Genomic DNA, 14,073 nt, shown 5'->3' on the forward strand with positions numbered 1-14,073 from the left:
GTACTGAACTGCTCATGGCCTGTTGGTGCAAGTGGATCCCCGATGAGATTGGCAACAAGTTACTAATGCACTGCTCCACCAGTATTAAGAGCATGAACTGACTTTTTTTTTCCCCCTTAGGAAGGTTGCAGTGAGTTTAACTGCTCTAATTGAGATTGCCTGTGTATACTGAGACCATTCCATCTCATTGCTTTTTGCTAGACAAGTAAGAGGAATCTAAGCTGAAATGTTTTAAAATGGGCACCAAAGGTATTAAAAGTATTCATAATGAAATAGAAGATCTGACTGTTAGTGCCTTTAGGTTTTTTTTATTGTAAATGCATTTTCAAACAGGAGTCCTTAGCAGACATAAAGTTCAGTTTCCTCTGAACTATTAATGTAGTTTTTTCTTCAAATGTATCAGGTAAATTATGTTTGTGCTGTTCAGAAACTGTCCTGTATAATTTACCCTAATTAGAAAAATTTATGTGAACATCAGTTGTAGTAGGTCTAATCAGTGGGATTGAAATGGAGAGAAGATATTTTTGCATGGCCACTTTTTCCTTCCATTTGTTTTTTCTTTTGATAACAAGGGAGTGAGATTCACCTCTTTCCTTATGTAGCATGTTCTCATGGTTTATCATTGCAAGCCAATGTCCAGTGCAGGCTAGCTTCCATCTCACAAGACAGCCCATTGGAGCTCAATCATGAAGCAGCATGTCTTTCCCTCTCCTGCTCCCGTGCTGGGAATGTTGATTTTAATACTCAATTAACTAGAGCTTCTACTTTATTCTCTTTGAAAATGTCTGTGACCCAGAAATACTGGGTGGAGAAGAGGAAGTAAATTTGAAGCTTTTCAGTGCTGGATAGACCGTACCCTCATCTGCCATCACCTCTTTTAAGCAGGTAAAGAAATAAGTACTCTGGGTTCCAGTTGGAACTGTTAAACTCCTCATCTTTGAAACAATGAGCCACATATCCACAAGGGCTCCTGCTGAAACACTGGTAAGTGTATTCAGCTCAAGTGCTAAATATGATCAGTGAAAATAAACAGTGGTGATAGACTGCAGTCACTGTAAGCCAGGTCACTGCATTTCAAGTTGCTTATCAGTTCAAGCAGATAAGATTGGTTTTCTCACACATGGCTTTCCACAAGTGATGGTTTGGGCATTTGTGTACAGTTTTGCACCTTAAAATAATAATAAAGCCTATAGTTATAGCTGGGAAATACTACAACCTCTTTACACAGAGAAGTGGTGATTCTTACCCAAGAAGTGTGACAGGCCTTTAATTAAGACCCAAACCTTTTATCTTTTTACAGTAGATTTGAGGCTTGTGCAGACTCTCCTGTGAGAAGTAATTGTGCATCAAAGACATTTATGTAGAGCCTGAACTATGGGTCACTAATTTTTGTAAGGGAGGTGATTCATCTAAAACTGGATCTTTCACTTTGTCTACTGATAAAGCAAAACCAAAATCCCAGAACAGAAGTTAGAGTAATGATAGAGGCTTTTAGTATTTTGAATGCAGAAAGAAGAGTTAGCCAGACTGATGGCATTTAAAGCAAAAGAGTGGGACCTGTGGAACAGAAGGATCTAAAATGATAATATGATCCTTAGAGCATTTTACCAATAGGAGTTAACTCTAGGCCAAAGCTAGCAGTGAAAAATGGTTGATGAACTAGCACTAAGCCTAGAACAGGATGAATGAAGGTGTTTCAAAGGGATGTTGGCAGTTTGAAAGGGATGTAACATGACTTGAAAATTATTCTCATGTTAACTGAGAGCTGGAAGGGCAGGCAGCCTTCCTTCACAGCCCACGGTAAGTTTTAATTCATATCTGACAGTCCCCTGGACTGAGCAGTTACAGCCCCTACGAGGGGAAGGGGTTCCATGCAGCTTCCACTTCACTGCCAGGGACACAACCACCAGCCCAGCCTTCTGGGAGCTGCCAGGTGCTCATCTAGTGCCGCTGCAGCCTTTCTGTGTGTGCTCGTGACATCTCATGTTCCCTCTGAGGGGACCAGTGAAGTACATGGTGGGCCTGGTAACTTCTGGACTGAGATCCTGGAGGTCTCCTACCTGTTTCTCATTGTTACTCACACTGACCCAAAAGGAAAGTCATGCTGGCTATCAGCTGCAAAACACCTGGCAGAATTAGTGGTTTGGATTTCAGTGGAAGCTTTTTTGGTTTAGTTAGGTTTTTTTTTTTGTCTAAGTTGGGTTTTTCTGAGTGGAATTTTCCGCTTGTTTTTTTCTTCTTTGGAATTGAACATTCCTGCTCTGCAGAATGGGCATCAGTGAGTGCAGGGGCTGCTCAATGTCTGCTTCTGCTGCATTACCCTCTCATCAGAGACATAATCCTACCTTTTGTTACTTGAGTTGCTGCTTAGCTCCATGAAAGCCCTTGTCAGGAAAACGAGTGTTTTCTTCAGGCTAAGACTGTAGTCTTTTGGAAAACAGACGTTTGGGGGTTTTGTTTGTTTGTTACTTGGGAATTTGCCTGGTAGCATTCCCTGTGCATGAGGAATTGTTTTCATGGGAACATTTCAGGGCACTGCTGCAGCCCTGCCCTGCAGCAGCCCCTCATCCCAGTGCCTACAGGCCATGGATGTGCGCTTCCTTTCAGGCATCTCCTGCCAGCAGGCATGCAGCTTGCTCCAGCCATCCTGAAATTGTTCCTGCCACCCACAGACACACATCCTCTGCATGCCTGCCCTGTGTCCGTGCCTATTTGCAGCAGCTCTTGCTGGGCATCAGAAGCCAAGAAGAAGCATCCTGTTTTTTCCTGTCACAGAATGAGGTGGGCAGGCATTGTGTACCATCCCAGGCACCAGCCTTTCTGCTCTGAAGTGGAGAAGTTCTCCAGTGCTATCCTGGGATTTTGTGTCCCTGCAGTGAGAGGTGCCTGCTGAGACTGGTGTGGAGACACAGAGATAACTGCTCAGGAGTCACGAAGCCTGCCTGCTGTGGAGGGACAGAACCACTGGTGTTTTTCAGGTAAAACCTTCAGCTCACCCATCCCTCTCAAGCTATTTCTTTACAGGGAAAATCCCACAAGTCGACTTCCTGTCGTCTGTGCTGCATCCTGGTGCCTGTGTGGTCCTTCAGCAAGGCTTTACTTTTGCTGGAAAAAATAATAATTTTATTATAAACTATAGACAGCGCAGCAGTAGCTTCCTGTTTCTCAGAGAGAAGCACAGCAACATGTTGTCTTTTGGAGCAGTTTAAAATTTTGAATAGAAATCTTGTCTGAGCTGTCAGGTTTAGCCTCTGTGCCTCTCCAGCCACAGGGTGTGGTGTGCAGCCCTCAGCACCAGTCAGCCTTGCCCCGACAGAGCTGGTGATGCCCTGAGATGGATGCTGCTTCTTCCAGCTAATATGAAGTGCTGCCAACTGCTCCATCCATGCTTGCACTTCCTCATGCTTAATTAGCCCCTGCTGGAAATCCAGGAGTTTCTGCAGTGAGTGCTTGTCCTCCAAGGGTGAGCCGTAGCTCTGAGTGTTTTCTTTTCATGTCCTTTGCACTCTGTTGTATTTTTTAAGCAAAAGGTTATTCCTCTTACAGCAGTGAGCATCCCTATGTTCAGTGACTCCCATATTTTCAGCAGTATTAATCTACAACAGATTTTCTGATATTTAATTTCTCATCCCAGTTACTGTCCAATAGAAGCAGCAATTTTGTCTCTACAGAACTCAAACAAAGTACAGTGAGTGGCAGACAGTGATGTTTTTGTGCAAAATTTGGGAGGTACCCTGAACAGGAAGGATGGGACAGGACTGAAGTGCTAGGATGAAGTGGGAAAGCTGGGCTGACTGTGAGCCAGGAAAGGGCCCCAAATTAAGGGGAATGAATTAGAAGAACTCTTGTTTGGATCACAGCCTATTGGACTTGCCACCTTTAATCTCTGATCTTCATATTCCACCTCTTAAAAACTGAGATAATGCCTCCCAAATCCCACAAGTGTACAGGGCTCTCATTATCGCATTATTTATGAAGCACTATAAGAGCTCTAAATAGGATGTGATGTAGAAGTGTTGGGAAGAAGAGGAAGGAAACCAGTTTGACAGCACAATGGCTGCGAGCGAGGTTGTCTAAATCCATGATGAAATCTCTCTTGATAAAGCTATAGCCAGTCTCAGGGCAGCCACACTAAATTCCCTCTTCTTGAAAAGGAACTAAAGCTCGCTGTGCCAAAACACAAAATATTTCCTTTTGCAGGGTGGCAATAGGGTTGCTTTTGTAGCAATGTAGAAGCACATTTAAAAATTACTTTTGAAAAACAGGTTGGGTGGGGGGCAGCACCAAAACGTGAGCTCAGTCTTTAGTGCTTCTGTCTGCTGTATAATCAGCACACAAAATGGAAGTTACTGTGGATGGGAGGCAGGCTCTTGTTTAGACAACTGTGAATGTAAGACCATAACACTGCAGATAGAGATAAATGCAATGTAATTGCCAGTTGCTCAATCAATGTATTGTAACATGCTGAAGCAATCATGGCCAGTGCTGTGGCAGGGGAAGCTGCATCCTCCCCATGGCCAGCCTGCCTGTGCCCGCCTGAGAACAGCAGGACGAGGTAAAAACCTTCCCCTTAGTACAATTCTCCACAGCTTTGCTTGGTTCACAGCAAGGAGGTATGGGAAAGGAGGTGCTGAGCTGGGTGAGGAATGCTAACAAAGGGCTGTGCCCAGACCCAGCTGTGCCCAGACCCAGCTGTGCCACATGCAGTGCACGAGGGGGTGTTTGAGCCTTTGCACCAGTGTGTTGGGCACTTTCCTGTGAGAGCCCTGTGCACGAGCCCCCTGTGTTCCTCAGATCAACTGAGGATTCTCAAGCAGGACTGACATGAGGCTAAACCCACTCATGGTATCCCCAGGAGGCAGTTTCAGCTGCAGGGTCGGTGCAGGCAGCTTTTGTTCCTGCCTGACAGTGCATCCATGCAAATAGTGATATCCATCCATTAGAACCCCAGGGGGCATTGTACTTCTAGACTGTAGCAGTTAAATAAAACAACCGAAGATGTGGAAATAATTTCCAGCATGTTCTGGACATGTGAAGCTGTACACAGGTATCCGGAGTGTAAAAAATAGAAATTAAAGTCCTAGGATCTGTACTGTAGCATCTTTTAAAAATGCCATCAAAAACAAATCAGCAGAAGGCAGCTTTGTCTAGACACTTGTTTCCTAACACCAAATGCCAGGAGTTATTGCGCCTGTACCTTTCTGGAGACTTTCTGGCTGGGGAATGTTCTCTTTCCAGAGGAAATCCTTTTAACTTTCAGCAGTTCAAGACTCTAATTGGGTGAAATAATAGCTTGGCACTCCCCCAAGCAATATGATTTTTATCTTTTTTGTTGTCTGCAAAAGCCTGACTTGTCCAATTCTATGAGTCACAGAGGGAATGTGGATGTCAGACTGCCCTTGTATGCAGGGATGGGCTTCTGGTGAGACTGGCATGGGGTCCTTGGTCAGTGACCAATGGGGATCTGAAACATCCTCTACAGAACTGCCCCCCTCTGGCCTCACCAGGGCTGAGGATGTGGTGTTGATGGTGTGCACGTTTTTAGGCATCTTCATTTCCACTGAGTTATTCAAAGGGGTTTTATTGTTGGCTACTGCTTGGTTTCTCTAGGTGACTCACAACAATTATGGATTCATGCTTTGTCTTTGCCAAATACTAACTATTCACTAGCTTCAGCTAGCATGTTTAGATGTTTTCAGCTGAGACTTAGATTTTGATGGTTTATTTAGCCCAGAAAATAAGCCTGATAGAATAAACACTGGAGCTTTGAACCTCTCAGGCTTTTGTTTCTGTATGGTGGATTAAACAAACTAAGGTACTTAGCACAAGTCTCTTTTCCTTGTTCTGGAAAAAGAAAAGTCTTTGGGCCTCAGGGCACAAAGCAGCAGCTGTGGCTCTAACTGTAAGTACCCTGCTATTCCCTGGTCCCTGGGGCTGTGCAACTGCCCACGGTGCCCTGGCACAGCTGTTGTCCCTCTGGCCCAGTCCTGTTGCTCCTGTGCTCGAGGTCCAGTGCATGCCAGGAACCATGGCTCAGCCACTTGTGAGGACAAGGTGCTGGTTTAACTTGGAGATGCATCAGGCCAAAAAGTGCAGCAGGAAGCTGTGTGCATTATCTTGTCTTGGGTCTTGTCTGGCTCAGGGAGTTTATCACCAGTCAGTTGAATTCCAACAGGACTGAGCCAGTCCCAACCCCACAGCTCCTCCCTGTGCTCTCAGCAGGACTCCTGTGGGGCTGCAGGTGCTAGTTTTAGCCTCCAGACTGAGGAGAGCAGAAACCACATGCTGTGCAGTGCTGTTTCCCACCTCAACATTCAAAACTCAACTGCCCCTGGCCTCCCTGCCCTCACACCATCCTCACAGTCCAGCTGGAGACTCCATCCTCCTGTTGTTGTGGATTGGAGCAATGGAGGAAGGGCCATAAGTGGAGATGTGCAAACCAGGAAACTATGCCAAATAAATGTGGGACAGGTGGATGCAAAAGGCTGGACTGCACAAGACTAGCTTGAGCTAAACTGGAACTAGGATTTCCCCTTGAATCCTTGCCTTGCTTGAAGCAAGATGTTCAAGCAGTAAAACCTTCATCTATAAGGAAGAGGTAGGTCTCCACGGACACTGTGAAGGTCCTTTTTCTCTTTTTACATCCACAGGACAGACTGGATGCAGGGCCTTACCCATGGATGCAATAGGAGACTGAATCTGGAAAAACAACCAAGCCAACCAAACAAGCAAACATGACATGAGTGCCTGAGTGCTGTGCTCAGTTTGTGAGCAGCAGGGGCTGCTGGGCTGGCTCTGCTGTTCTTGCTGTCCTTCACCTGTCATCTCTCTTGTGGGAGCAGCATTTGATCATCCTCCTCCAAATTGTGCCAACAGATGCTTCTCCTGCTGCCACTGAAATATCTGCTAGGTCAGTAGCCCCCCAAATTATTTCCTAGGTAGGTGTCACTGTGAGCAAAGCAGCCCCTGCTGCAGGTGGCCTCACAGCCCCTGTCCCAGCTGCTTGTTCAGGACAGTTTGCAGTCAATGTGGGGTGTGGGTGGACTGTCCCTCCTCATGCCAAGGTCTCTGGCACCCTGCCCCAGCGCTGGCTGCCCTGGGAGGTGCAGAACACACAAGTGAGTGTGCAAGGGGGGTTCTTAATGCCGGACATAACTTGTGCTGTGCAAGTTTGTCTCAGTCTCCCACTGTGCCCTTCACTGAGGAGGAGCTCTTTGTCTCCTGCCAGTGCTGCTTCCCTTGGGGCATTTTTTTCCTTCTCCTTTTGCCATCTTTACAGCTTGTTTTCCTTCCTGCATCTGCAAGGCTGCCTTCAACAAAGCCCTGGCAGACAATCTTATCTCGAAGCACAACCAGTCCTGCTCCTTTCACTAGGGTATGTGCCTGCTCAAACACTTGGCTGGAGCAAGGCCCGGGTGGGGAGCAGGGCCCCACACGCAGCCCTGCCTCGGGCACGGCCAGCCCTGGCCCCTGGCAGGCACGGCAGAGCCACGGCCCAGCAGGGAGGGCAGAGAGGGGCAGCTGCAGGAGCTCGGCTGCAAACAGGCACTCGGAGAGGTTTGCTCTGCGTGTGCCGTTTCTGAACTGGAATGCCATTAATTAAATGGGTAGGAGAAATGACTGAGCCTATTTTTTCCTCCTTGGCTTATTTGCTTGATTTGAAAAGCCTTTTATTTTTGATTTATTTTTTTTTCCCTCCCCTGAGTTTGCAGGTTTAATATTTTGGTGATTAAAATAGATCTGCTCTGGAGCATCTATGGGAAAGAGCCTTACACTTATTTTGGGAGAGAAGGCAGATTGAGAACTGTAACTGCTTATGCCTTGAAGCAAATATTCCTGGTAACTAGTGCACCTGAAACTATGAAAGAAAGTGCAAATACAAATAGCGACAAAATTAATTAAAGAAAAGGAGCTGTTCCTTTTGCCTGACCACACCTTCCAAACCAGGAAATATTTCCTCTTATGTAGAAATAGGAAGACTGTGCTGTCCTGGCTTGGGTAGTCTGCAAGTCTCAGGTAATTTGCTTTGTTTATATTGCTGGGGTAGGATGGTGAAGTCAGTGGAGCTGCAAATGAAAGTCTTAGTGAAAGTCTTCGTTCTCCAAAGGTCTGTAAAAGCTTATTATCTCTTGAAAAATCAGTAGAAAATTGAGTTGCTGGGTGCAGCATTTCATCTGGATCCAGCTCTAATTGTGGCCAATGGTGATCTTTCTGTTTGCCTTGAAAGGTGCTGGTAAACGGCCCCAGTAGTGCAGGCGAATGCTCACCACATTTGTTCTGGAGTGAGGGTCAGAGCCTTGTTCAGGAGCCAGGCATCTGTTCACCTTTTGTTTCCAAGGTCCAACTGATGTGCATCATTTTGCCAATGAAAAAGGCTGAGAAGACTACTTCTATCAAATGCTGTGCCTAAAGCACAAAGCAGGACATGTAAATATTCCTTTATACTAAATATCTTCTGATATGCTAGGCTGGGATTTATTTTTACTTTGTTGCTGCCTCCAGCCCTTTCTGACTGGCATTTCCTGGAGACTCCTGACAATTTCCATCAACAGGCAATGAGAGCAGGCACATTTCCTGTGGGTCCTGGGGAAGGTTTTGCACAAGGTTTGATTGGATGCCAGTGGTGGTGGATGATCCTCCAACGCCCCGTGGTGCTGCAGTGAGTCACAAGTGCAGGTACTGTGGGCACCAGAGCCTGTGACAGTGTAACAGCACAGTCCAAATGTACCTGTGCAATCTGAAGGTACAATCTAGGGTATAATCTAAAAGTAACTCCAGGCATTAAGAAACAAGATTTGTTATGTCCCACACCATATCATCAAACAAAAAAAACAACCCAAAAACAAAACAACAACAACAGAAAACCCAAACCAAAACAAAAAAAGACTGTTTTTTCAGGTAGCAGTCTCTGGGATTTGGCTACATGTTTGTAGGACCAGTTTATTTTCCTTTGTTTTAGCAGAATGCATAGAAACTTAGGCTGGTTAAGTTTATATAATACCTGAAATGCTGATTTATTCATGTGAGTCTCCAAGCTGTCAGAAATATCAGCTAGCATAAGACTTGAATAAAACACTGGAGCTCACAACTCTGACACTGACAGTTGAACAACTGCTGTTTGCTGAGGTCAAAGCTGCAAAAAAGAGCTTCAAGTGCATTTTCACCTAAAAAAAATAAATCTGGATGTAGAATAACAGAATCTGTGCTCTTTCTCTGATTTCCTAATCAAATTTGCTCCACATGCAACTTAAACATCTGGGTTTCCTTTGGCTGTCAGCTGTTGATTGTCGTCCCCTCATGATGCCCTGACCTTCAGAAATTGCTGCAATGAACTGTTTTGCCTACCCATAGTCAAGTTTCATGCCTGCAAAAGATGCAGATCTTTCTTCTTTCCCATTTTTAATTCATATTTCTTTTTTCTGGTCCCTGTGCTGTCAGCTCAATGTCAGAAACCACAAGAAATGCTGCCCTGTGAGGGCAAGTCCCTTGAAACATCAAGTCCTGTCCTCATCTTCCCCTTAATTAATGAATTCAGACTGAGAGAGACAGGGGCCCACAGTGACCCTCATGGCAGCCTGTATCAGCCAGCCCTGCTCTCTGCTGGGGAAGGGTTTGGGCCAACTTTGTACTAGGTTTTGGCTAAACTGGTTCTGCCAAGCAAAAAATGAGTGTCCTTACTCTGAGAAGTAGTGCTCTGGTGTTGGATCTGACACAGCTCTGCCATTGCATCACACAGATACATCATCACTGCCCTTCAGCTGGGCTCTGTGAATCATCACAAGATGATGACTACAGGAAAGAGAAGCCAGCTTGGTGATGTCTTCTTCTGGAAGCTACTTCTCTAAGATGGACCACAAAGTCTGTCTGCTCTCTCAGGTGGCATTTATCCATGGAAGTTAGTTTTGCATGTCTTTCAAAGGACACAGTTAAAAAGTGGTTTTATGCTTTATGCAATAGTGGATTTTTCCCATGAACTTGCTCATGAAAGCAAACGAAGAATCCAACATTCTTACTGGGGGCAACCCCTTTATCCAAAGCCACTGTCCTGATGTGAGGGGGACAGCCATGAGGCAAGCCCCACTGTGCCCACAGGGCCACCCACAGGGCCACATGTGCCACTGTTCCTCGAAAGGCAGCCAAGGAAGAGGGTGGCAGAGACTCAAGGCTGTTCCTGTGTGGATGGGACATGCTTCCCATGCACCTGTGGGCTGGAGGAGACTGTCTGGATCTGCACCTACCCACTGCAAACACTGCCCATCTTTGGTCTTTTTCCATTTACATGGGGATTAGTCATGCCAGGGCTTCAATGTTGCAACTTTGATGGTGCAACCCTGCCCTGTCTTTGGTAACTCAGAGTCTTCTTGAACAAGATGGCAAAGTTTAATATCTGATGTGAAAAGCAAAAATATCTATAAAGATGAGTATTAAAGTCCTTCTGGATGAACTAATGTGTCATGAAAAAATGAGAATAGAAATGGCACAGAGGGGATTTCTTTTTTGGTCTGTCATTGCAGACCACTTTCAACTGTGAATTTCTTGATAAACATTTAATATTCATTTCACAATTCCATTTTGACATGAAATCTTCAGAGATGCATAGTTCAAATACAGCAAAAACCACATTTCTAAAAGAAAGTCAAACTGTTCCTGGTCCATGTACTTATTTCAGTCTTTCCAGATTTCTGTAATCTCTTCACACCAGTTGAGATGCTTCAGAGAGACCCTGGCTTGCTTTGGCTGGTGATCCAGCAGAACTGGGATGTCACATTGGCGGTGACCATCTGAAGTCCCAGGGGATGAGATGCTGCAGGGAGCCTGTGTGGGCTGTGGTCCTTGCAATTTGTGACAAACATCACAGGCAATGAGCTGCCATTACTGGGGACAGCCCTACCCCCCATCAGAGTCACCCTATGAGAAAAGCACATAAGGGGTGAGGAGCAGGTGGCTGGCTCTAAGGAAACGGCTCGTGCAAACCCGTGGCTCAGGGCCATCCCCATCAAACAAGGTGTAATTCCCCTTCTGAGGTGGCTCCGTTTGGTCTCTTTAGATTCATGCATCAAAAGCACAGCTAAAACTAAACATCACCCTTACTCAAGCTGCACAGGCTACAGAAAATACAGAATACTTGCCCTGGTTTGTTTTGTGTGGATCACGTCCTGCTTTCAGTGAGTTTTTGTTAAACATATCAAACACAGTTTGGGTGATTTCCCTTCAGCCTTCACAGCATCCTTCATTTCTCGCCCTTTGGAGTTATCCTGCTGCTGTTGCACTGTGGGAACATAAGAGTTTTGACCAAGTATTTGTGAAACTCCCTCCACCATAACGAACCTTCCTGAGCTTTGACAGAGCCTGGACTGGTGCTCTGAGCAGGGGAGAGCCTGAGAGGTTGGCATGAGCACCAAGCCAGCCCCAGGCCTGCTGAAGGTGCTGCTGGGAGGAAGGCGAGAGTCCTGCCAGGCTGAGAGACGCTTTTGAAGGCTGCAGCTTCATCTGATATGATTTCATAAAGCCAACATTTAAGGGTCAGATAATGAGATATGCTGCCTTCAGACATTGCATACACAAGCCCAGCCCACTGCTGAGACAAAAGTGGCTTTAAGCCCCATCTATCCAACTATCTGATCCATCTGTTTGCCTTTTGCCAGCTGGCATGAAAGGTTCTTTTATCTAAAACTATTTCCAGCTATTTCTTCTCTCAGAATCTCCAAAGTGTTTGCATGATTTGAAAGAACTATTTCCAGGATTTTTGGCTGCACAGCATTCAAACTTCAGATTTTACAACAGGTATTTGAGCACATTTCCCTTGTTTTTATAAGGGCTTTTACAGCAGGTCATCTGTCATGGGAAGGGTGTGTCTCCTGCTCCAAATATTCACTTTCTCATGTTATTTTTGATACCTCCTTAGCAATTGCAGGTTGGCAGCATATTATTCCTGGTAAGCCAAGTTGAAAGAATGAGCAGGGAAGTTTTGTGCATGTGATGAGTCTCCAACTGGAATGGGGAGAGGTTCTGGGAGGAGAGAGGTGTCTCATTGTGGCTGCATCTCTTTGGGACTTACTGGGCTCTGGGATTTGCAGATGCCCCACTTGCAACTACACAGAGACTTCCAGGTGTGAAGCCCAGAGCTGCTGCTGAGCCCAGTACTGCCCATGGAATGGGATAGAGAGAATACTTTTGCTGTTATTGTGAGCCTGCCACTGAGATATTGGTAGTTTTTTACCCAGATCAGCTACTTTGAAAAGAAACTTTTATTGCTGATCAGCACATGGTGGGCAGCAATGATTGCTGTGTTTCCTTATGGCAGTACCTAGGCTACTGTATATTCAGTTTTTGAGGAGTAGCTTGATAGGTCCAAGTGGGAGGAATTGTGATGTGGATTGTACCTCACTTGTTTCAGAGAGCTTGAATAGCATGTACTTGTCTTCATACCAAACAGCCACAGTTCCCACTTCCCTGGGTGGCAGCCACATAAGGGAGCAAAACCTGAAGACTGGCCTGTCCCTCACAGTGATGCTGGATGGTGGCATAAAGCAGAGGACTTCAGCTACCTACTGGAGAAGTGTTTGATGCCAGCCAAAGCTATTGCCTGCTATGTATTTCCAGCCAGCATAAAGAGGAAACCTTTGTTTTGTTGTGCGCTTTTTTTTTCTTCTATTTTTTTAAAGATGTAGCAATTTGTGGCCAAATCACAGGGTCTCAAGGGAGCGTTCTTGGCTGAAAAAATTACTTCAGAATTTGGCCTAACATAACTTTAAGATAAAAACTTTTATGTAATCACTAATTCACAGTCACAGTTGCTTTGGCTTCTCTCATTATCATTCCTAAGTTATTCTTTTCATGCTGGGAGTTGGATTTTCCTGGCACTGCATCTGTTTCCAGCAATGTATACACCACAACTGCTGACAACTAGGAGTTGGATCCCATGTTCCTCGACCCTGGCTGTAGCTTGTTTTTTCTGGCACCACTTTAAAGTCTCCCATCTGCACTTGTCTCCTGATGACCAGTGGCGGTCCTTCAGCCGTGTGAGAAGTGCCTGATGTTATCCTGTTGTTCTCGCACTCCTCCAGACCCGTTTCTCAGTCAGGCCATGAGCACAGCCCTCGCCTGTTCCTAGATAGAGCCTTATCAGGGCCAGCCGTGGCAATGCTCCCATCCCCTTCCAACCCTCCTCTGTGGCTACTGGAAGGCCCGTAGCTCTGTGCATTTCAGAGTAGCAGAAATGCTGCTCTGCTGCTTCTCTGGTTTTTCAGTCCTCTTTGCCTTCCTGTAGAAATGTCCCCCTGCCTTTATTCAGTCTGGGCTCCGTAGGAAATCACATCTGCATCCTTCAGTTGCTGAGAGCCTGAAGAAGAGCTGTGTACTGGTGTCTCTTCTCGCCTCTCATCTCCACTGGGCTATTTTTGCTCAAGCCTGGTGCTGGTTGCGCCATATCCAGCTTACTCATAAGATGCCGCTGTTCCTCTTAGCAGTATTTTGAATGAGTACAGCTGTTCTACGTTTGAATTCCTCCTCCCTTGGTTTACCAGGAGTACAACTTTTTAAGGGATGAGTGCTGTTTGGTAACAAGCAGGTGCCCATGCTCAGCTGAGAGGCTGGGTATTTCTCTGGGCTTACTGTGTAGTTTGATGTGGGCACCATGTACTTGAAAGATTAACAGTGTGTTCATTCCTCCTCCACTGCTTGTCTGGGTTTGTTTATTTCTGTTATTCCTGTTATATTCAGTTTCATTTGTTATTTTTGGCTTTGTTTTCCAGGCCTCTCTCCTTTACTTACTTTTGTTCAGGTTAAAGGAATCCTTTTTTGAGCTTTCTTAGTGTTTTGAGGGAAAACTGATGAGTGTTTCATGCCTTTTAATCGTGCCTCACCAGACAGGGCAGGCAGGAGCTTGCACAAACATGTTCCTTCCCTGTCCTCATTCAGATGTCAACTGACTTTGATCTTCCTATACTTCCCAGCATGTGTTGAAGCTTTACTTGGCACTCCGGGTTTCCATTACTTCCATACCACAGCTGACATGATGTAGCAGTTTTCAGCCATCCCTCCTTTTGCTGTCAGCCATTGGCCGCCGCCAGG

This window comes from Parus major, chromosome 7 (genome assembly GCF_001522545.3).
Source record: "Parus major isolate Abel chromosome 7, Parus_major1.1, whole genome shotgun sequence".
NCBI lineage: Eukaryota > Metazoa > Chordata > Aves > Passeriformes > Paridae > Parus > Parus major.